General features: G+C 39.0%; 1 pseudogene; it reads left to right on the top strand.

Moving 5' to 3' along the window:
* Positions 1-22,493, top strand: part of LOC126470856 (katanin p60 ATPase-containing subunit A-like 1) — a 57,130-nt pseudogene that overhangs the window by 21,898 nt on the left and 12,739 nt on the right.

Genomic DNA, 22,493 nt, shown 5'->3' with positions numbered 1-22,493 from the left:
AAAAGGGTAATGTTGTTTCTCACAAAGCTTGTCTTGTAGCAAAGGTTTCCAACAAAGCTTGTCTTGTGACTCTTCAAGCTTTCCTGGCGGATGTGTTGTAAATAGTCTTAGACAATTTACAAAGCTTGTCTTATTTAGAGGTATACAGTGCAGTAGCAAAACTGGTTTCATTGAAATTTTTTCTGGTTAATTTTAATGAGAATAACTTTTCCATCTATCAACTGGATGTCTTTAGTGCATTTCTCTATGGAGAGATAGTTGGAGACTACTGGTTATTGCAGTAAAATTAATGGCAAAGTTTGTAAACATACAAAAGCTCTGCATGGTTTAAAGAACTTACAAATAACTGTACCTGATGTTACATTTTATTCTCTCATGCTAAAAAAGTACTTTAAGTAAATAATTATTCTTAATTTTACTTTATTTTCAACATGATTATTTTAAACCATTTTGTGGTACTTAAAATGACAAAATACCTGTAATTATTCTGTACACTTACAATTAGATGTTATGAGACAATAAAGTTTCTATTCTATTCTACCAAGCAAGGAAAAAAAAAAAAAAAAAAAAAAAAAAAAAAAACATGGCTCTGAGCCCTGTGGGACTCAACATCTATGGTCATCAGTCCCCTAGAACTTAGTACTACTTAAACCTAACTAACCAAAGGACACCACACAACACCCAGTCATCACGAGGCAGAGAAAATCCCTGATCCGCCAGGAATCAAACCCAGGAACCTGGGTGCGGGAAGCAAGAATGCAACCGCACGACCACGAGCTACGGACTAAAAGTTTCAATTCTGCCATAAAAACAGGTAGCCTATTTATGGGGATTATGACAGTCAAATTGAAATAATGCATTACAAATTTAGAAAAAAATGTGGGCTTTATAAGACATAAGATTTCGCATGTAATAAATGAAAATTCTGAGCTGCAGAACGTTTCCCCATCTTGGCGTTAAGCACCAACAATCAGTCGAATTGCTCGCCAAACAAAAGTAAACTATGAGCAAATACGTGTTGAACATGCAAAAAAAAAAAAAAAAAAAAAAAAAAAAAAAAAAAAATCATCATATTTAGTGACAGGACGTGTCTAGCTTGCACTGTAATATCAAAAATTATGGAAAAGAGGCATGTAGAATCAGAGAAATTCGAGAGTACAGAAGCGAACAGAATGCGACGTTAAGTCGAAGAGTTTCAGGTCTTTGCGACTGTGGAAATCGTTCCTTTAAAGGAATTGTGTGCATCAAATATAAAACTGCTTCATTTCTCTTGTGCAAATGTGAATTCGAAATGGAAGATATGGTTGTGCATGGAAGATGAGCTAGGACTAAATTTTAATAACAAAGATGGTACTTACATTTTTTATCAGTATGCTCATTGATGAAGTTAAAGATTTAAGAAGTAAAATCGACGAACTCCGTTGACAGAAGCTATAAAATGATGGCGAAATATGCAGAGACAAAAAAATTGGCGCTAAATTATGCAAAAACCAATTCCCTGCAAAGAAAACCTTTACGAGAACTGAACAATATATTACGACTAAAAAAACATTTAAAACTGTGAAAAGAATTGCGAATGATTCTTCCTTAATTATTACAATAAGCAACAGGTTTCTAGCACTTCAAAAAGGATAAAATCACTAACAACAAAGTACCTGTACTGAAAATACGGTATTAATTTTACAACTGAAGCAAACAAAATAAATAACAAGAAATATTCACACAACAGAAACAGCAATGGCATAAGCAGCAGTCACAGTTGGAGTCAGTCCATTCATCCTATTATGTGGGTGTAATAATGTGTTGTGATAATGTAACTGGCCAGAAAATGTATAGGCCTAGGTAAAATGCTATCAGTTTACAAAGGTGACTGCTTCCAAAACACTTGTGTGTTCCACAGCACAATATTGTTGAAGTGTGTGGAAACCATACTAAACAGGACTTATTGGGGATACTGAACTTATACAAGTGGTCACATGTTTGTTTGACTCGAAGGAGACCATCGAAAATGCTGAAAAACTTGAATTGGCAGATGCTTTAAAATGGAGACCAAGTATCCTGTGAAAGCCTATTCACAAAGTTTCAAGAACTATTAATATATATGGAATCTAGGAATGTATTGCAGATGCCTAAAAGATTCACTCATATACCAACTGCAAATACAAAATTAGTTTAATTGGAACGTACACAAAGTCATTCTTCCCACACTGCATATGCAAATTAACTGGGAAGAAACTGTAGTGTGTGATACTGTGAGAAGTACCCTCTGTCATGCATGTCACAGTAGTTGGCAGAGTGTGTGTGTAGACGTATATTTTTTGGACAATTCCATTTATACCATAGAAGAGTTGAATAGACAATATTTATCAGAATTTTGAGACACATCTGGTTACTGTGGTTATGCAAGCCTATCCAGTTATGTCTCCAAGAGTGACCCAAAGCCTCAGTATGATTGCTATTCCCCTTGTATTTCTTCTGAACATTACAACAAGAGATTCTTCCAAGGCATACGTGGTAGCAGCATCACAGGGGTAATGAACATTGTACCCTGTACCACCAACCCAAGGACGTTAACATCCATGGAAACATTGAAAACTACGAAACAGATTCATTAATCAAATTACTACTGTATTATTATTTATGAGTCTAATTTAAATCCAGGTTCAAGTACTAGTCTGTTACAATTTTTCTGTTGTCACAATAGAAAAATGATTTTGCAGGAACTGAGTTAATTAACTGATTTCATTTTTTTAATTTCAATGTTTCTATGGAAATATATTATGTATTAATAAATATAGGTTAAAACCAATAAGTAAACAGTGCGCATCTTTTGTGAAATAAAAGATAATTGTAGGGCAATGACTGAAAAAATTAGTTATTTTTCTGTCTTTTATTATACCAGACAATAATCACTGATTGTGTTTATACAATTATTGATTTCAAGTGTGATCTACAGCCATCTCTAAATCAGTATTGGAACACAAGAAGCTTTTTTACACAGTGATGCAAATGTAGCATATTTTGCTACATGTAATTCTCTTTGACCATGTGATCAAACTAACAAGAAGAATTGTCACTACAAAATGTGCACTGTAACCTTTTACACTGTGCTAGGAGTAATGGAGAGGATTATACCTACTCCCCTGCTTCCTGCATCCCCCATGTAAAATGCCAAGTTACATTGCACATATATTAAATAAAGCCTCCAAGTACACAAAAACTTCACTTTTACCTTGCATATAATTCTTCCAATGATAACAAATATAAATCTTCTGATCAGGGTACAGCTGAAGATCAAATATGGATACATAACAATCTCTAAATCAGGTCTTAAAGGGCATTATAGCCATAGTGCAGTAAATATCATACCTGTCCATTTGTCTTTTCATGTGTCTGCACGTGCATCAAGTCTATGAGCATTTCTTAGGTGTGTGTGTGTGTGTGTGTGTGTGTGTGTGTGTGTGTGTGTGTGTGTGTGTGTGTGTGTGTGTAATTCCTCCATCATACAGAAATAACAAAAGTGCTCTCAAAAATTTTTCAGTTCAGATAACAAGGTGATAATGGTACTAGCAGCAACCAACCATCCATGGAACATTGATGAGGCATTTCGCCGAAGATTTGAGAAAAGGATATATATTCCTCTTCCAAACGGTAAATCTGCATTCATAATTCATCATAATAATGGTATTCATACAGCTGTGTATTTGATTCACAGGGGTGTACTTAAACCCAAATCATTGAGCTATGACACACAGAATTGTTACACATACTCTAGCATCACTTGATGGAAAGATATTAACTTTCTCCTTATTATATTCCTAAAATCAATACACATATACACTCAGATCTACATATAATGTACAACTGTGCATGTACATGCAATATCAGTAACTGAAAATCCAGGAATAGAGATAGTATGTATGTAGGATAGAACACTGCCCGCCAAATAGAAGCAATTCTGAACAGTAGGTAATTGCTTATAAAAGACAAAATGCTTTATTTTTGGAGAATGTCCTTTATTAGGACTACCAATGCACATGCTCAACTCAGCACAGGCTCTTGTATTGCAATGCTGTTTATCTAAATGAGGTCAGCAATGATGTCAAATGGGATAAGTGGTGGGCGAACAGAGATATATGTAGAGTGAGGAGATGGATGAATGGTACAGTAGGTGGGGTGGGGGGGGATTATGAAGGATAGTGCTAGGATGGAACATGTAACTGTTTTGCAAGGTCAAGTTACGGATAGGTGTGCCAGGATGAAAACAGAGAGGAAAATGGGAGAGTACTGGGGTAACAATACAAACTCGTAGATACATATAGGAGATATCGAAAGGTTCAAAGTTATGAGTAAGGATGGAGTAGTAGATAGAGGAAACAGGAAAAGTAAGAGCATGTTATGGGAACAATTGGTGACATTAGTTGATGACATGAAGGGAGAAGAGAAGGAGGACAAGTGTGGCACAAGAGTTAGCAAATATTGAAATCTTAACTGGAATGAACGATATGTAGAAGGGAGATTTCCCACCCACAACATTCAGAAAAACTTAAGGCTGTTGGCAAGAATCCAAGTAGCATGGCTTGTAAAACAAATGCTGAGGACAACCACTTGCATAGCATGCTAACTTTCAGTCACGGTTTGACAATATCTGTTCATGTGAGTGGATAGTTTAGTGCTCATATCTACATAGAATGCTGCATAGTACTTTCAACATAGTTATATGCTGTGACTGCTTCCATGTGTGGCTCTAGTTGTGATGAGTGATGCCAGTGATAGAATTGGTCTAGGAATGGTTGGCAGATGTATAGGACAGGTCTTGCATCTGGGTCTTATACAGGAATGTCACCCAGAGGTCAAGGGATTGAAAACAAGATGGCCATAAGGACACACAAAGATACTGCATAATTTTGGTGGACAACTGAATAGGGGTAGAGGAGTTCTGTTTAAGTCAGGGTTGGAAGGGTTGATATACTCTGCTGATGCTTCAGTACGATCCTCAGTACCCTAGGAAAAGAATTGCTTGTCACTGAAAATTTGGTATCCACTGGTTGCCAGTCTGTATGGGGGAGGGAGGTGAGACGTTTTTTATATAAGACGGGTAGCAGCTGCAGAGTGGCTGTACTTCTGGTGAGTGATGGGTTTAATTTAAATAGTCTGAAAGTGGCCATCAGTGAAGTGAAGGTGGCTCTAGGGGCCAAGGAGGACAATATAAAACAGGTGGTAGACCGGTGTTAAGATTTTGAATGAATGACAGTGGGATGTCTTCAGTGGGTCTCTAAATCATAAATATGTCATCAGTAAATCAGAACTAACTAAGGGTTTCAGGACTGTGAGTGATTAGAAAGGATTCCTCATGAAGGCTCTTGAACAGGTTGACACAGATCATGTAGATGTAATATGATTTTCCGAACATCCTTTGACCATTGATACAGGAATGCTGAATATGGGCAGAAATAACTGCAGGTCAAGCATGGAGAAAGGAGGAGATGCCAGTTACATTAAGAAGGCATGAAACTATAAAAACACTGATACCCATATACTTTACAGTGATCAGTGTTTTAAAACTTATGCTGCAAAAGTAGATTTTCTTGGAAAGTTAATAATAATAATAGCATACAGGACTCCATCTGTTAATTTTGAATTATTTATGAAATATTGATGCATTATTAAACTTCTTGATTTCCAAGCAAAATAAGGTAATATTATGTGGAAATATAATTTTTCAGAGAACACCTGTTCCAGAGTTTTACTTAAGTTCCTTGCCATTTTATGTGATCCAGCTCCTTTATGCAATTTGCAACAAGAATTATGGGAATGAGCACTACTGCTACTGACCACATTTTTATAGATGCATTGAGATTACAAAGTGCTATTGAAATTCCCATAGTTAATGGCCTCTCAGAATATTATAGTCAATTGCTGATGTTTAATATCAGAGTGCACCACATAAATAAAAATAATTGGAAAATACAAGGGTGATAAATGGACAAGAAATTGTCAGATACAAACTGGAAAGATATGTACAACATTCCTGGTGTTAATGAAAAACATAATGTATTCTGTAACATTGTAATAGGCTACTAATAGAAACTGCATTCCTAAGAAATTAAAATATGGAAGCAGATTAAATGCATCTGAACCTTGGGTTACATATGTAATCAGAATATCATGCAGAACTACAAGAAAACTCTACTAGTCATCAAGGGACATGGATGATGATAGGATTAAAGCCCATTTCAAACTGTGCTGTAAAAGTCCAAGTAAAGTCATCTGAGTGCCAAATGGTATGTATTATCAATAAAAAATAAGCTCCTTAAAGAACAAGATAAGAACTGTTTGGAACCCACCAAAAAAATGAGACAGGAGAAAAGAATCCAGAAAATGGAGAAATTTCTTTAAAAAATGAGGAATTCTGCATAAATTTATTTGGCCAATAATAGATAGATTAGGTTTGAATATTTCCATAGAGTACTTTCCAAAACAAGTTACATAAAATTCAGCATCCTCCTACATTTCCAAAATAAGTTTCCAAATTTTATTAATTCTCTTACAAATAAATGGTCAAGTGGTTATGAAGAAATCAAAAGTAAAATAATGAAATGTTGTTCAGCTGAGCTTACAATTAGTAATATATTGGCTTACTTATGCAACTAATCTTTTCCTAGAGAGACAAGCGTTCTGTTTTCTGCAACTTCACAAAAAAAGGGGTCAAGACACTATTCCAAATTACCAATCTGTCTTATTATTGCCAGTATTTTCAAAAAAAAATTTAGAAGATCATATAAGTTGTAAACACTTTTGTTTGTTTATTTATTTGTCCATCTTCAAGCATCTGCATACAAAGGATGCCTAGACATTTGTAAGTACACTCTATTTTATTTAGTTGAGTTGTATGTATTTCTATTTTTAATGTTTGACAAGAATTATCTTGGTGTACAGGTTGCCTTAGGCTATTCCTTCTATAATTTACTTCTATATGCAAGAGGTAACTGCATATGGAGAGAAATAAACTGTTAATATATTTAACTGTGTGGAATAAGGCCTATAAGGTATTTTAGTCATGGAAATTCCAGATGTGCACCTGTTGGTCTTGTTCAAACAGATGCTCCCCCCCTCCCCCTTTCTCTCCCTCTTAATTTTTCTCTCTTCTTCTTTTTCTTCCTCAGGGAGAATCACCCTAAAATCAATACCTTATTTTAAATGAAAGTGGAAGATATCATAATAGGAACTCAGTGATAGTTGTTTAATAACATATGTGCATTGTTTCCCCAACAAATAAATAACAAGTGACAGAATTATAGATATACCGTCCGTGTGACTATTTGAAGTAAATTTAGTCTCGAAATGTATGCCAAGGAGTTCAGCAGATGTGCACTCATTTCAGCATAGGATTAACTGAAAATAATGTTCAGTCTTTTCCTTGGTATACAATATACTAGAATCAGTGAAATAGAAGCTACTACCATTGGGAAATTTTGTTACTTAGCTAAGGGAACCATAGTATTCCCAAGGAAATGCTTAAATATTATGAAGTAGTAGACACAGCAGGTTCCTGGTTTTTATCTTATGTGAATGACAGAAAGCAATGTGTATTCCTGGTTTTTATCTTATGTGAATGACAGAAAGCAATGTGTATCTGTTGCCTGTCAGTCACTTAACAATAGGCATTCAGAATTAGAACCAATCAGACATGGTGTACTGTAAGGTTCAAGTTTGGGTCCTCTGTTGTTTCTGATCTACCAGTACATAAACAATCCTTCATTTGCAGTTTCAAAAAGTACAAATTTTATTATTTTCTGTAGATGATATAAGTGTAGAAATAAGAGGTAATATCAATTTCCTAAGTGAAAAGGCAGCTGTTGAAAGATTAGAAAACGTCATCAGTTGTTTTAACACAAATGCAATGCAATGTAATGATATTTGTGCTATGTTGTGTACATTCAGTTCAGTACATCTCATATAACTCTACAAGCTACAGAAATAGTCTACTGAAACAATGAAGTACAAGAAATAGAAAGGGTTCACTGTTTTGGATCACAACTTTAATTGGAGGACTGTGGCCTGGAATTATTTTAGTGCATTAGTTCGGCTATGTTTCAATTCCTACTGCCATATGTAATTTAAAAATGAAGAAACTAGTTTTTTCTGCACATTTTCATTCAATAATGAGTTATGGGATCATTTTATGGGGATGCTCTACTTATATGAGCAATATTATATTCAGGTGATGGTAGTGTGTTATAAGAATTATGTATGGTGTTATCAGTGCTCCTTCAATAAGGCTGCTTTTATTTTTATATAAATCATTTCCTTCTCTGATTATGACACAGTTTACATCACTTTTTACTGCAGTTTCACGGTTTTTGAGCACTTCTTGTAATTGAGCTCCAGGCTTTCAAATTCTATTCACTTTATATTCTGACTTAATATCAGATAAGACTGTGGTTAGTCCCCTACCATGACTCATTGATAGTACGTATGTTTCTTCTTTCTTATTCACTGTCTGGTTTTCTGCACTGCATTTAATTTCATCATTTGTTGCACTAATACAATTTTTACTTCTAATAGTACTGTACATGGTGGTATAGAGTTTCCATTGGCAGTTTTTTGGTCAATAGATTTTTCTGAGCAGTTTCCTCTGACACTGAATTTTTTTTCGACTTTTTTGGGCTGCCTGCACTTCGAACCCTGTACTCGCTCATTAGTGGAACACGAAAAACGTTTGTTCTTAACACAGGATGAGAGAATTTCTTACGCCTAATATATATAGTACACATTCTTGTTTGCAGCTTTGCATCTCCGTGGGAATGTCCACAACTGCATCAAATTTTTCAACATACTGTCTGGCTTTACTCAACTTGTTTTGCAGCCCTTCCCCCACAATTACTTCAAGTCTGGTGTATTACTTTACTGTATCTTATATAGACCTATTCAGTTGTCTGTACAACCTTTAGGGCCTACTGCTTGTTAAATCTGGACCAGTAAAAATACAATACAATACAGCACAATGAAACTGGTGGTATGCTAAGTGAACAGATGTGCTAAATAAAACATACCGGTAGTTCATAATGTGTTGTAAGAAAGACATGAACGCTTTGTCCCTTAGAAAGCAGTTTCTATTAGAAGTATATATAATTCCTAGCAGTTGTGTTCATAATGACAACAGATGGGACCCTGTCCCATTGTTTGTTTTTCTGTCTAAAAAATTTTTTTTGGCCAAATTACATACAGTGTGCCACCTATAACCCACTTTGTAACCTTTCCCAGAAAGTTTGGATACTCACTACTACCTCCCAATATGTTTTCTACATGATAGTCATAGTGGACAAATTGGTGCACAGTGAAATTAAGAAATACACTATAATTACAACACAAGAACATAAGCTGACCAGCTTGTGCGCTGCTGAAACTAAGTGTTGTCCAGTGCATACAACAATATCATGTGACCATTCATGAAATTTTATGTCATAACAATGTGTTATTCATAAATGATTGTTGTCAAGATAGGACTATTACACTGAGGTGACAAAAGTCAGTGGATAGCAGTACACATGTCCAGAGGGTAGTAGTATTGCATACACAAAGTACGATCTGTTGTAGAATTTTAGAACATGTTTTTTGCTCGAGTATCATGTCGTTTTTGGAAACCCAGAATCTACTATGTAGGAATCAACATGGATTCCGGAAACAGCGATCGTGTGAGACCCAACTCGCTTTATTTGTTCATGAGACCCAGAAAATATTAGATACAGGCTCCCAGGTAGATGCTATTTTTCTTGACTTCCGGAAGGCGTTCGATACAGTTCCGCACTGTCGCCTGATAAACAAAGTAAGAGCCTACGGAATATCAGACCAGCTGTGTGGCTGGATTGAAGAGTTTTTAGCAAACAGAACACAGCATGTTGTTATCAATGGAGAGACGTCTACAGATGTTAAAGTAACCTCTGGCGTGCCACAGGGGAGTGTTATGGGACCATTGCTTTTCACAATATATATAAATGACCTAGTAGATAGTGTCGGAAGTTCCATGCGGCTTTTCGCGGATGATGCTGTAGTATACAGAGAAGTTGCAGCATTAGAAAATTGTAGCGAAATGCAGGAAGATCTGCAGCGGATAGGCACTTGGTGCAGGGAGTGGCAACTGACCCTTAACATAGACAAATGTAATGTATTGCGAATACATAGAAAGAAGGATCCTTTATTGTATGATTATATGATAGCGGAACAAACTCTGGTAACAGTTACTTCTGTAAAATATCTGGGAGTATGCGTGCGGAACGATTTGAAGTGGAATGATCATATAAAATTAATTGTTGGTAAGGCGGGTACCAGGTTGAGATTCATTGGGAGAGTGCTTAGAAAATGTAGTCCATCAACAAAGGAGGTGGCTTACAAAACACTCGTTCGACCTATACTTGAGTATTGCTCATCAGTGTGGGATCCGTACCAGATCGGTCTGACGGAGGAGATAGAGAAGATCCAAAGAAGAGTGGCGCGTTTCGTCACAGGGTTATTTGGTAACCTTGATAGGGTTACGGAGATGTTTAATAAACTCAAGTGGCAGACTCTGCAAGAGAGGCGCTCTGCATCGCAGTGTAGCTTGCTGTCCAGGTTTCGAGAGGGTGCGTTTCTGGATGAGGTATCGAATATATTGCTTCCCCCTACTTATACCTCCCGAGGAGATCACGAATGTAAAATTAGAGAGATTAGAGCGTGCACGGAGGCTTTCAGACAGTCATTCTTCCCCCGAACCATACGCGACTGGAACAGGAAAGGGAGGTAATGACAGTGGCACGTAAAGTGCCCTCCGCCACACACCGTTGGGTGGCTTGCGGAGTATAAATGTAGATGTAGATGTAGAAGGGCAGTGCACTGGCTAAGCTGTCATTTGTACTACGCTAATTGATGTGAAAATGTTTCTGATATGATTATGATCACACAACAGAAATTAACAGGCTTTTAACGTTGAATGGTGGTTGGAGCTAGAAGCGTTGGACATTCCATTTTGTAAATCGTTATATAATCCAACATTCCGAGATCCACAGTGTCACGAGTGTGCTGACAATACCAAATTTCAGGCAACCCCTCTCACCATGGACAATGCAGTGGCCGATGGCATCCACTTAATGACTGAGGGCAGTGACGTTTGCGTAGGGTTGTCAGTGCTAACAGATGAGCAACACTATGTGAAATAACAACAGTAATCAATGTATGATGTATAAAGAACATATTCATTGGGACAGTGTGGTGAAATATGGCATTAGTGGGCTATGGCAGCCAATTAAATCCTAGAAGTCTGGAAGACCATGGCCTGGTCCGATGATTCCCGATATCAGCCGGAAAGAGCTGACAGTAGCGTTTGAATGTGGTGCAGACCCCATGAAGCCATGGATCCAAGTTGTCAAGTGCTGTGCAAGTTGGTGATGGTTCCATAATGGTGTGGTCTGTGCTTGCATGGAACAGACTGGGTTCTCTGGTCCAACTAAACCAATCATTGACTGATAATGCCTAAGTGTAGCTAGTTCGAGACCATTTGCAGCCATTCATGGACTTTATATTCCCAAACAATGATGGAATTTTTGTGGGTGACAATGCACCATGTTACTGGGCCAAATTTTTTTGCGATTGGTTTGAAGAGCATTCTGGACAATTCAGGTGAATGATTTGACCACCCAGATGACATGAATCCCATTGAATTTTTATAGGATATAGTCAAGAGATCAGTTCGTGCACAAAATCCTACATTGGCAACACTTTCGCAAATATGGACAGCTGTAGTGGCAGCATGGCTCAGTATTTCTGCAGGGGACTTCCAATGACTTGTTGAGGCTATCCCATGTCAAGTTGCTGCACTACACCAGGCCAAAGGAAGAGCAACATGGCTGCTGTATCTCATGCTGTTTTTATGCAATATATTTCCAAGATTCTCTCTGGGCAGGCAATTAAAAAATTAAGCGCTAAAACATGTGCAATAGAGATATTACAAGAAACATTATCAGACTTAAATTTAATACATGTTGCCTCTCGTATGGTGTAATGCCATTCTGTGCAAAACTTAAACTACATAGTGTTTCAACTGTTGCTCCCGAGATCAAACATTGTTTTTAAATAGCTTTGTCCTTTGAGGACGGCCCAGTGGTCGAAATGCGTAAGAAGTGATTGAAACATTATTTGTAGTCAAAACAGAAGAATTGTATTATACAAGCTCTGTCACGGCAACATCTTACATGAGTCAGTGTTATGAGAGTTTTATCCCCTGGTAAAGAAAATTTTCTACCGTTATTACTCAGACCCTGTCCCGCCAAATTTGTAAATTTAGTGAGAGAAGAAAGACTCAGAACACACCTGCCTGCTTCCTTAATCCCAATTTTCTCATTGTTACGACATTCACATGAAATATGAGCACCAACTAAGAGAGACTGGGAAGCAGATGGAGATGATCCAAGTCATTTGCCTTTTACGTTATTCACAGTTTGGATAGGATAGTGAGACACGAAAGACAGGTGTGGCTAGACATGTGGTGGTTTGACAGGTGACCCAGCTCGATGCATCAGGAGTGCCAACACAGATGCGCGTAGTCCGTAAGAAGTTAGCATGTGGAGCTGTCTGTCTGAGCAGCAGACCATACATCAACCCCTGCTACTGGAACAGTATATGAGTGCCATGAAATGACCCAGCTGTCATAAGGGCACCAAGTAACCTGAGGGGTTATTGTCGACATCTACACTATATTCTGCAAGCACCCTCATCATGTTTGGTGGAGGGTACTTCGTGTACCAGTGACACTTCCCTCTTTTTCTCTTGCAGTTACAAATGGTTCGTAGGAAGAACATTTGCTGGTTAGCCTCCATGTTGGCTCAAATCTTTCTGATTTTATCTTCATGGTCTTTTCATGAGCTAAACGTAGGAGGAAGCACTATATTGGTTGACTCTTCAAGGAACATGCACTTTTGGAATTTTAACAGTAAACTACACTGTGATCCAAAATTACTCTCTCGCAGTCCCTGTGACTGTTGGCTGAGCATCTCTGACACCTTCAAGCTTACTAAATGAACGTGTAACTAAATTATCTGCTTTTCTTTGGATCTTTTCTGTTTCCTCTATTAGTCCTGTTTGTCACACATCTTAGACTAATGACAATGCGTGTTCTTTGCAGTGGTTTGCAAAGTACAGATATAGATGTTTAGATTAATTCAAGTGTTGGTCAAACGAGTGTTTTGTAAGTCATCTTCTTTATCGATGGACTACATTTCCTAAGAATTCCTCTAATGGGTCTGTCTGGCATCTGCCGTACCCAAGAGTAGCTGTATGCAGCAGTTCTACTTCAGATTGCTCCCTACGCATATCGCTTTCCAGTGATTGTTCTGCATTTGTGTAATCATACAATAATGGGTCTTTCTATGTATTCGCAATATGTTACATTTGTTTATGTACGAGGCCTAGCGCCGATCCTCTGCAGTTCCTCCTGCAATTTTGCTACAGTTTTCTAGCTTTATGACTTCTCTGTCTATAACAACATCATCCACGATCAACCTAACAGAACTCCCGACGTTATCTTCTAGGTCGTTTATATATACTGTGAGAAGTAATGGTCCTAAAACACTTCCTTGCGTTGCGTCCAAAGTTACTTTTATGTCTGTAGATTTCTCGTCAGTGAGAATGACATGATGTGTTCTGTTTCCTAGAAACTTGTCACTACAGTCACGCAATTGCTGTGATATTCCGTATGATCATATTTTGTTCACTAAGCGGCATTACGGAATTCTGTCAAACGCCTTCAGGAAGTCAAGGAACACGGCATCACTTGTGCGCCTCCATCTACTACTTTCTGGGTCTCGTGGACGAACAGAGCGAGCTGGGTTTCACATTATAGCTGTTTCATTCCTACAGACAGGAGATTGTCGGTCTCCAGAGATGTCATAATACGCGAGCATAAATTCTACAACAGACCGGCGTCAGAGATATAGGCCTATAGTTCTATGTATTTGTTCGACGACCTTTCTTGAAAACGGGAGTGACTTGTGTTTTTTTTTTTTTATTTCAATCATTAGGAACGCTTTGTTTCTCCAAAGACCTACGGTAGACTGCTAGAAGAGGACAAGTTCGTTTGCATACTCTATGTAGAATCGAATTGGTATTCCTTTAGATCCATTGGTCTTTCTTCTGTTTAGTAATTCCAGTAGACTTTCTATCGCATGGTCACTTATTTCGACATCTGTCATTTTGTGCCACGATTTAAAGAAGGAACTACAGTGCTCTTTCCCTCTGTGAAACAATTTTAGAAAAAGTCATTTCCGCCTTTTCTGTGTCATCCTCCGTTTCATTCTCATTACGCTCACAGTGTATCTGAACAAAACTTCTTAGGATTTTCTGTCAAATCGGTCAACAGAATTTTACTTTCAGATTCATTGAACTCTTCATTCATGGCCCTCCTGTGCTGATTTTGGGTTCGTCTAGTTTTTGTTTGTGTGTGAGGCTTTTGCTGGATTTAAATTTGCAGTCAAACTCTCTTTGCTTTCGTAATAGCTTTCTAACGTGGTTGTCGAACTTTGGCTGGACTTTTCCATCCCTCACAACTTTGCTCGGCATGTACAAGTCTAAAGCCTAGGCCTATTGTACAACAGTGGCGGCTCGTGACTGGGAAGTTAGGTGAAGAGCTATCAGGAAAGAAAACTATACCTAGATTCATACAAGCTTATCTAAATAATTGAATTTATTTCTTTGTTGTACTCCAAATCAATTCTTGGATCCTTTAAGGGTGGCCGGCCGGAGTGACCGAGCGGTTCTAGGCGCTACAGTCTGGAGCCGAGCTGCCGCTACGGTCGCAGGTTCGAATCCTGCCTCGGGCATGGATGTGTGTGATGTCCTTAGGTTAGTTAGGTTTAATTAGTTCTAAGTTCTAGGCGACTGATGACCTCAGAAGTTAAGTCGCATAGTGCTCAGAGCCATTTGAACCATTTTGAACTTAAAGGGTGCAAACTTGTCGGTGATGTCTTCATAGAATGCTGTGTTTATATTAACTGCAGTAGAAGTTCCTTCTGAATTGAAATATTCGCTAAAGAAGAAAGTCTTTCTTCTGAAACTGCATTCTTCGTGTACGTTTTTATACGCTTCAGACAAGGAAAGCGTGTTTCCGTAGATGCCGTAGTAGAAGAGATGGACAGAATGAAGGAGAACGCTTTATAAGTAGCCGGGAAAATATCCTTAGCCTCGTTAAGCATTTATAATATCCTTCCTGTGGGAATCTTTCTCATTGCCATACAAAATAATAAAATACATACTGCATCATCAGCGGGGTTCAGATTTAATACATATACCGCCAAATGCATTATGCGTGCTCCACACACACAACAAACTCTGCTTTACAGCCTTGAGCTGGAAGCAGCCGGGAATAAAATTCCCATCTACATCACTGCATGCCGCCTCCACAGAAAACCTCAAGAAGGTGACATCTTAGTTGCTATAGTAACCATACGATCACGCTCGACCTGATATGTGGCTCTGTCCACGAGGTTGAGCTCCAGGAAACGAAGGCCACTGCAGTTCGCCTGGTCCGAATCGTGTGCTTGCTGCTAGAAGAGAATTCCACACAGTATAAAACATGGAAATGCATTTGGAGTAATAACCAGCATACGTGGTAAAATAAATAAACTTTTTTAAAGTGTAGCAACGGTTGCGGATGCAGGGGGTGGGTTAAGTGGCTCAAGGTTCCCCCCGCCCCCCCCCCCCCTCACAAAATAAAGCATCAGGGTCTACCCAGATACAATACTTCGTATTGTCCTTCTTTCTTAGTACAATTTTCATTACTTATCCTAACGTAATCGATTTTAAGTAGGTATAATATGTTATCAACTTTTAAATTACTTAAGAAGCTGTTTACATAATGAGTCTTTAATTCGCACGCTACTCATTGGCGATGCACCAACAGCGACGCCCAACTGCTACCGCCGCAGAGCCGCCCGCGACGGGGTCCCGCGTGGTATATGAGAGAGTAGTGTGCAGTAAACAATGAGTGGTTTTCTTACTTTTTTTTTTTTTAACAGCAAAAGAAGAGGCCGAATCGCGCGAAAATGGACCAATATTACCCGAAAACAATGCCAGCTACTTCTTATTGTCAACACAAACGTTCATCAGGTGCATCCTTCTGATTATTTTGTATGTTTTAAATGAAATTCATATAAACGCGATTAGTCGGGTTTGTGACTTTTTGTTCGGTTGATTTCGTTGATCTTTCGATAGGTGTGGTGTGGCTGCCTGTGGACACGAGTCTGAGCACTCGTTCCTCCCTGCTGGACCTACAAGGGACAGCGTGAAGTGAAACTTAATGTAAATAATGTAATACAACATAAATCATCGGGTTTCTTCGGTTTGTAATTCTTTTTAAACTAGCTTTCTTCGCACGCCTGCAACTGCTCTGAATTTCATAGTTTTATATTCTATTATTTACCTAAAATCGGTAAATAATCTTTTACAGGTTAAAGTACTCATCCATAAGAACAACTTTTACTATCGGACCTACTTCGAAATCGCGCAAAGCACCAGCTATTTCATACATTTCGGTCAAGTAGGTTATCAGATGTGTAACTTTTGTGCAGCTGATTTTTTTCGGGATTTCGAAGCTGCTGAGTATTATTCTAACCCATTAAAAGGAATTTTGACTATTTTTAAATAACCCTGTAGAGTAGCTCCGCAGAGTTAGTTTAGTTGGTAAGTTGTTGATTTCATCGTGCGCGCAGGCCGCTGGTGGCCGAGTGTTTCTAGGCGCCTCATTCTGGAACCGCGCGACCGCTACGGTCACAGGTTCGAATCCTGCCTCGGGCATGGATGTGTGTGATGTCCTTAGGTTAGTTAGGTTTAAGTAGTTCTAAGTTCTAGGACACTGATGACCTCAGAAGTTAAGTCCCATAATGCTCAGAGCCATTTGAACCATGTGAATCATCGTGCACGATTCTCTACTTCGTGTACAAGCATCAGTTTGTTGGCTGCTGTTAACAGAGCCCGACCCAGTGCTATAGGGAGTGGCTAGTACATACATTACCTGACCTGAAAATCGTTTCGATATTTCTTATGTAACAGGAAAAGCACTTAGCGATGAGGAAAAGTATTAACATCTGACACAGTCTTCAGAACCACCTCGAATTATGAATATCCAGAGTAGACAAGAAAGAAAGTTTCAATTGGATTGGCTAAAGAAATACTGTCTGTAGCCAAAAACAGAATGGTGCATAATGTTTGTCTTGCGTACTATTTTCTGGTCCAGGTGGTAGGGGAAAGCATTCTGTAGCGCTAGGATCTTTAGCCACTCGTCCACTTTGCAAATACACTCTAATATAAAATGAAAAAGAATCCTGAATATGACAGAAATCGGTAGATGTTCTGTGCATCTACAGACAAACAAGCCATTACAGTTTCAGAACATTTGGACGATTTATTCAAGAGAAAGCGCTTCACAGATTTAGCAAGTCAACAACGCATTGGTCCACCTTTGGCCCTTTAAGCAAGCAGTTACACAGCTTAGCACTGATTGATAAGAGTTGATATATGTCCTCCTCAGCGATATCATGCCAAATTCTGTCTAACTGGCGCGATAGATCGTCAAAATCCCGAGGTGCTTGGAGGGCCCTGCCCGTAATGCTCCAAACATTCTCAAGTGGGGAGAGATCCGGCGACCTTGCTGGTCAAGGTAGGGTTTAGGAAGCACGAAGATAAGCAGCTGAAACTCTCGCTATATGCGGAAGGTAATTGTCTTGGTGAAATGTAAGCCCAGCATGGCTTCCCGTGAAGGATAACAAAACGAGGCCTAGAATATCGTCGGCCTACAGCTTTGCTGTAAGGGTGCCGCGATGACTGCCAAAGGGGTCCTGCTAAAAATGAAATGGCACACAAGACCATCACCCCTAACTGTCGGGCTGTATGGCGGGTGAGAGTCAGGTTGATATCCCACTCTGTCCGCGGCGTTTCCAGACACGTCTTTGCTGATCATCAAGGCTTAGTTTGAAGCGCGACTCATCACTGAAGACAATTCTACTCCAGGCAGAAAGTGGCTGACACCACTGCAGACAGGCTTGTTGGTGTACAGAGGTTAATGGTAGTCGGTGCAAGGAGCTCCGTGAGCTCAGCCCCCTTTCTGTGAGCCGCCTATTGATGGTCCTTGTGGTCAATGAAGCACCAGTTGCACGTTGCTTCTATGATAATGATGAATCCGTGGTTCTGATGATTGCTCGGTCCTCATGTTCTGTCGTCTGTTCCTTCTTGACATCGTGTTCTGCCATGGTTAATCCATTCCTGCCAACATCATCGAATAGTAGCATCGCTCCTATCCGAACGTCGAGCAATTCATCGATTACTCCAACCAGCTTCTTTCAGAACAACTACACGTCCTTTCTCAAATGCTGATATCTACGTATACTGTTCGCGCGCCCATTTACGAGGTACAGTTGCTGTCTAATTGAATCCACAGAATGAAACTCGCAAAGATTTTATGTCCTAGTATTGACGTGTCCCCTGTTTATTCTCCTTGCCAGCTGCGCAGTAAAACCGTGCTGCAGTGTCACACATTCATCCACCGGCAGTCAAAGTTTACAGTTTTGCATTTTCCTTCGATACATTGATGAATACCAATTTGTGAGCAATTTACATAACTCCTACTTGGTGCGTCGTTTCTTTGTCTGGTACACATTTCGAAAGTTCATATGAAAACCCTGAAAAGGCTGCCAATATTTTAATCGAAACGGAGAGAAACTGAAAATGATTAAATCAAAGAGAGTGTGGCTGATTCCTATAGTAAATACTATTATACTATGTTATCGACCAAATATACCGTTAAGAGGCCGCCGAGATGAAGTGATGAAATCGGCCAAGGAAAATTTCAAGCCGTTTTAAAATTTCGCGTTGACTCAGTTGATTCATCTCTCCAAAAAAAAATTAGAGACAGCGCTGCAAAATGCTACATATCTGAGCAAAAAAGCTCATAATTAGATGATTGATTGTTACCATTCTGTCATAATAAGAAAGGTACTCAACAAAGTCGACGAAGCCGGCCGAAGTGGCCGTGCGGTTAAAGGCGCTGCAGTCTGGAACCGCAAGACCGCTACGGTCGCAGGTACGAATCCTGCCTCAGGCATGGATGTTTGTGGTTTCCTTAGGTTACTTAGGTTTAACCAGTTCTAAGTTCTAGGGGACTAATGACCTCAGCAGTTGAGTCCCATAGTGCTCAGAGCCATTTGAACCAAAGTCGACGAAGCGAAATATTATGCTACCCTTGGCGACGAAATAGGATACCAGTGGTGCAGGACAATTTAGTGTATGTATCAGGTATTTCGATGTACTAACAGCACAGTGCATGGAGATTTCATAAGCTTCCTGTCTGCAATTGACTTGACTGGTGCTGCATTAAGCGATCAAATAGTTCAAGTTCACAACTTGAGATGTGAAGGTTATGACGGAGATGCCAACATGTCTTGAAAGTTAAGTGGTGTACAATTTCGATTAAAGTAACTCCTGCTTCTAGCGACTTTTATGCATTCTGCATAACATAAACTAAACCTAGCTACCGTGGAGGCCTGCAGCTTGCCTAGTGTTCGCAGTATGATGAAAGATGTAAGTAGTATTACCAGTTTTGTAAGTGAGTGAGTCAGCAAAAGGGTTGGAACTTACCAAGCGAACTGTCCTTGAAATCATCCGAAGGCAAAAATGGTTTCAAAATCTTAATGATACACGCTGGCTTCAAAGTCTGATGCACTCCAATTCAAAGAGCTCTTTCACTATAGTGTACAGCTTTCTTTTTTTTTTTTTTTTTTTTTTTTTTTTAAGTAATTGACGGACCTTCTCCGCAATCGGAAAGTACAAGTCTTCTGGTTTCTATTCGACGATGGCTTACCTTTGACGGTAACAACCCCTGTATTTGAGATTACTGTTTCGCTTTCACGCCAACTTTAGGCTGTTACATTAGACCTTAACTTTTGCTATGAGATGGTAGACGGTGTAATAAGAACTCTGGAGAGGTACAGAGAAACTTAATATCAAGAAATTTCCCAAGAGGCATGTCGCACTTGTAGAAACTTTGGACATTCAATTGCAGGCTCCCAGAAAAGCCAGACATTCAATTCAGCGCTGAAAAATAGAAGCTCCAGATGCTAAGTAATACTAAGGTAAAAAAAAGAACCTTTAATATACAGGGTGGTCCATTGATCGTGATCGGGCCAAATATCTCACGAAATAAGCGTCAAACGAAAAAACTACAAAGAACGAAACTTGTCTAGCTTGAAGGCGGAAACCAGATGGCGCTATGGTTGGCCCGCTAGATGGCGCTGCCATAGGTCAAACGGATATCAACGGCGTTTTTTTTTTTAAAAATAGGAACCCCCATTTTTATTACGTATTCGTGTAGTACATAAATAAATATGAATATTTTAGTTGGACCACTTTTTTCGCTGTGTGATAGATGGCGCTGTAATAGTCACAAACGTATAAGAACGTGGTATCACGTAACATTCCGCCAGTGCGGACGGTATTTGCTTCGTGATACATTACACGTGTTAATGATTGTACCTTAGCATATGGCAAAATCTAAAAAAAATCATCTGACATGACAATACAGAGAGGATGATTTCATCACACTGTGTTCCTGATTATACTTCTTGTGTATATTTCACTCTTTGAATTGCATTGTGAATATGTGCTCATATTCTTCTTTATTTTTGCATGCATCCATAATATTATGTGGAGTATTTGATTTCATGTTTATTTTTGTTTCATGTAGGACTAAAATAGAAACTGTTTCATTGGATAGTGTAGTATGTACTCATGTAAATTTGTTCCTGCTTACTAATCTGTGTGTGCACTGCTCAGTTTAAAGGTATTACAAGTTTGTTGCTAGTATTCTGCTTTACTTTAGATTGCATCCATTTTTATACTTCTCACATTTAATGGAATACTCCATGTTACCAGCTTTTGACATAATTGGTAGTCAGCTTTATTACATCTGGTCATGAAGTAAGTATGTATTTCTGCTTTGTACAGTGTTGCTTCTTGCCATTAAGTATCCTTTGTGGACGTAGTAACGGACACCTGTAACAGGGACTACTGACAATGCAATGCACTACAATCATCCTTCCACACCAGTGAAAATTTGATAGGAAATAACACAGACACAAACACACACACACACACACACACATACACACACACACACACAAACACACACACACACACACACACACACAAGCTTTCATAATTGGATCTACTAGTGAATCCTCTATAACTAGAGTTTGCTAGATGCAGTAGTATTCAGTTCAGTGAAAGTGTTTTCAAACTATAGCACACAATCCGATGTACAAATATGTACTTCGACGTAGAATAATTTTTCTAGTTATAATATATGGCACAATAACTAAGAACTCTGTCACTAATATTACAAAACATACTAACCAGTAAAGTACTTGGGCTCGAACAAACAGATCTGTATGAACGTTTGGTTACAGGACCGTTATGTTCCTCTGAATGTGCTGGTGGGTGTCGTTTTTCTGCAAAACTCTGCAGTCATGCTCTAGATATCACTGTAGATGTAATTGTAGACGCCATACGCAATGCAGCAATCTTAACTATAAATGTAAATGCGGAATGTCATTAAAATGCTCCGAGCAATACGAATGACTGCAAAACGCACAGTGAAGAAATGCAAGTTGATCGCATGGCGTATTTGCATATTCTATATCAGTGTTGAACGCCACGTCAATGACACTTTTAAAGTTGTTGGATGATTCACCAATATCGTAGCCAGCGTTCTGCCACGCGTAACGAAACATTGGTCTGTACACTCCCGCAGATAACTGATTGTAAATGACAGAATGCATATTCATGATAAAGAACCTGTCGTGCAATTTCGGCTGCATATTACTGGAGCGTAGTTTAATGAAGTGTTTTATTCTCTCGGCATATATTTTATATTGCCTGAAGAAATACACATCCAGTGGTTGTGCATATTTTGTAGTTTTAGGCGGAATGATTTTTAAATCTACATGTTTTCCACCAGGTGCTTCCAGTAGTACTCGTTCATCCTTATGTCCAGACCAGGAGTCACAAAGTACTAATGACTTTCTCGACAAATGTGGATTCAAAACTGACAGAAAAAACGTCTTCAGATGTTGTTTCGTCATCTTCCCATTCACACTTGCATCGACGACGGCATTTGGAGGGCACCGCGTTTCTATTTCCCTTGACACGCGGGGTCCAAACTTTCCACTGGATTCGTGGAATCGTCCATTGATATAGCAACATCGCTCGTGTAACTACACTGCTGGCCACCGTAAATGCAACACCCTGAAGGAAGCATCCGAATCAAGTGAAATTTACACCGTGGAATTGCAGTGATGAGATATGCAACTGATTAGAATTTCAGCGCAGACGAACATCATGCGCGCCTGTGGCGCCACCTCATAGCGCCATTTAAGGCTTGGCAATTTCGACGAGTGTACGTTCGGCACGTGTGTTTA

Source organism: Schistocerca serialis, chromosome 3 (assembly GCF_023864345.2).
Source record: "Schistocerca serialis cubense isolate TAMUIC-IGC-003099 chromosome 3, iqSchSeri2.2, whole genome shotgun sequence".
Taxonomy (NCBI): Eukaryota; Metazoa; Arthropoda; class Insecta; order Orthoptera; family Acrididae; genus Schistocerca; species Schistocerca serialis.
This window is presented reverse-complemented; position numbering and strand designations above follow the sequence as displayed.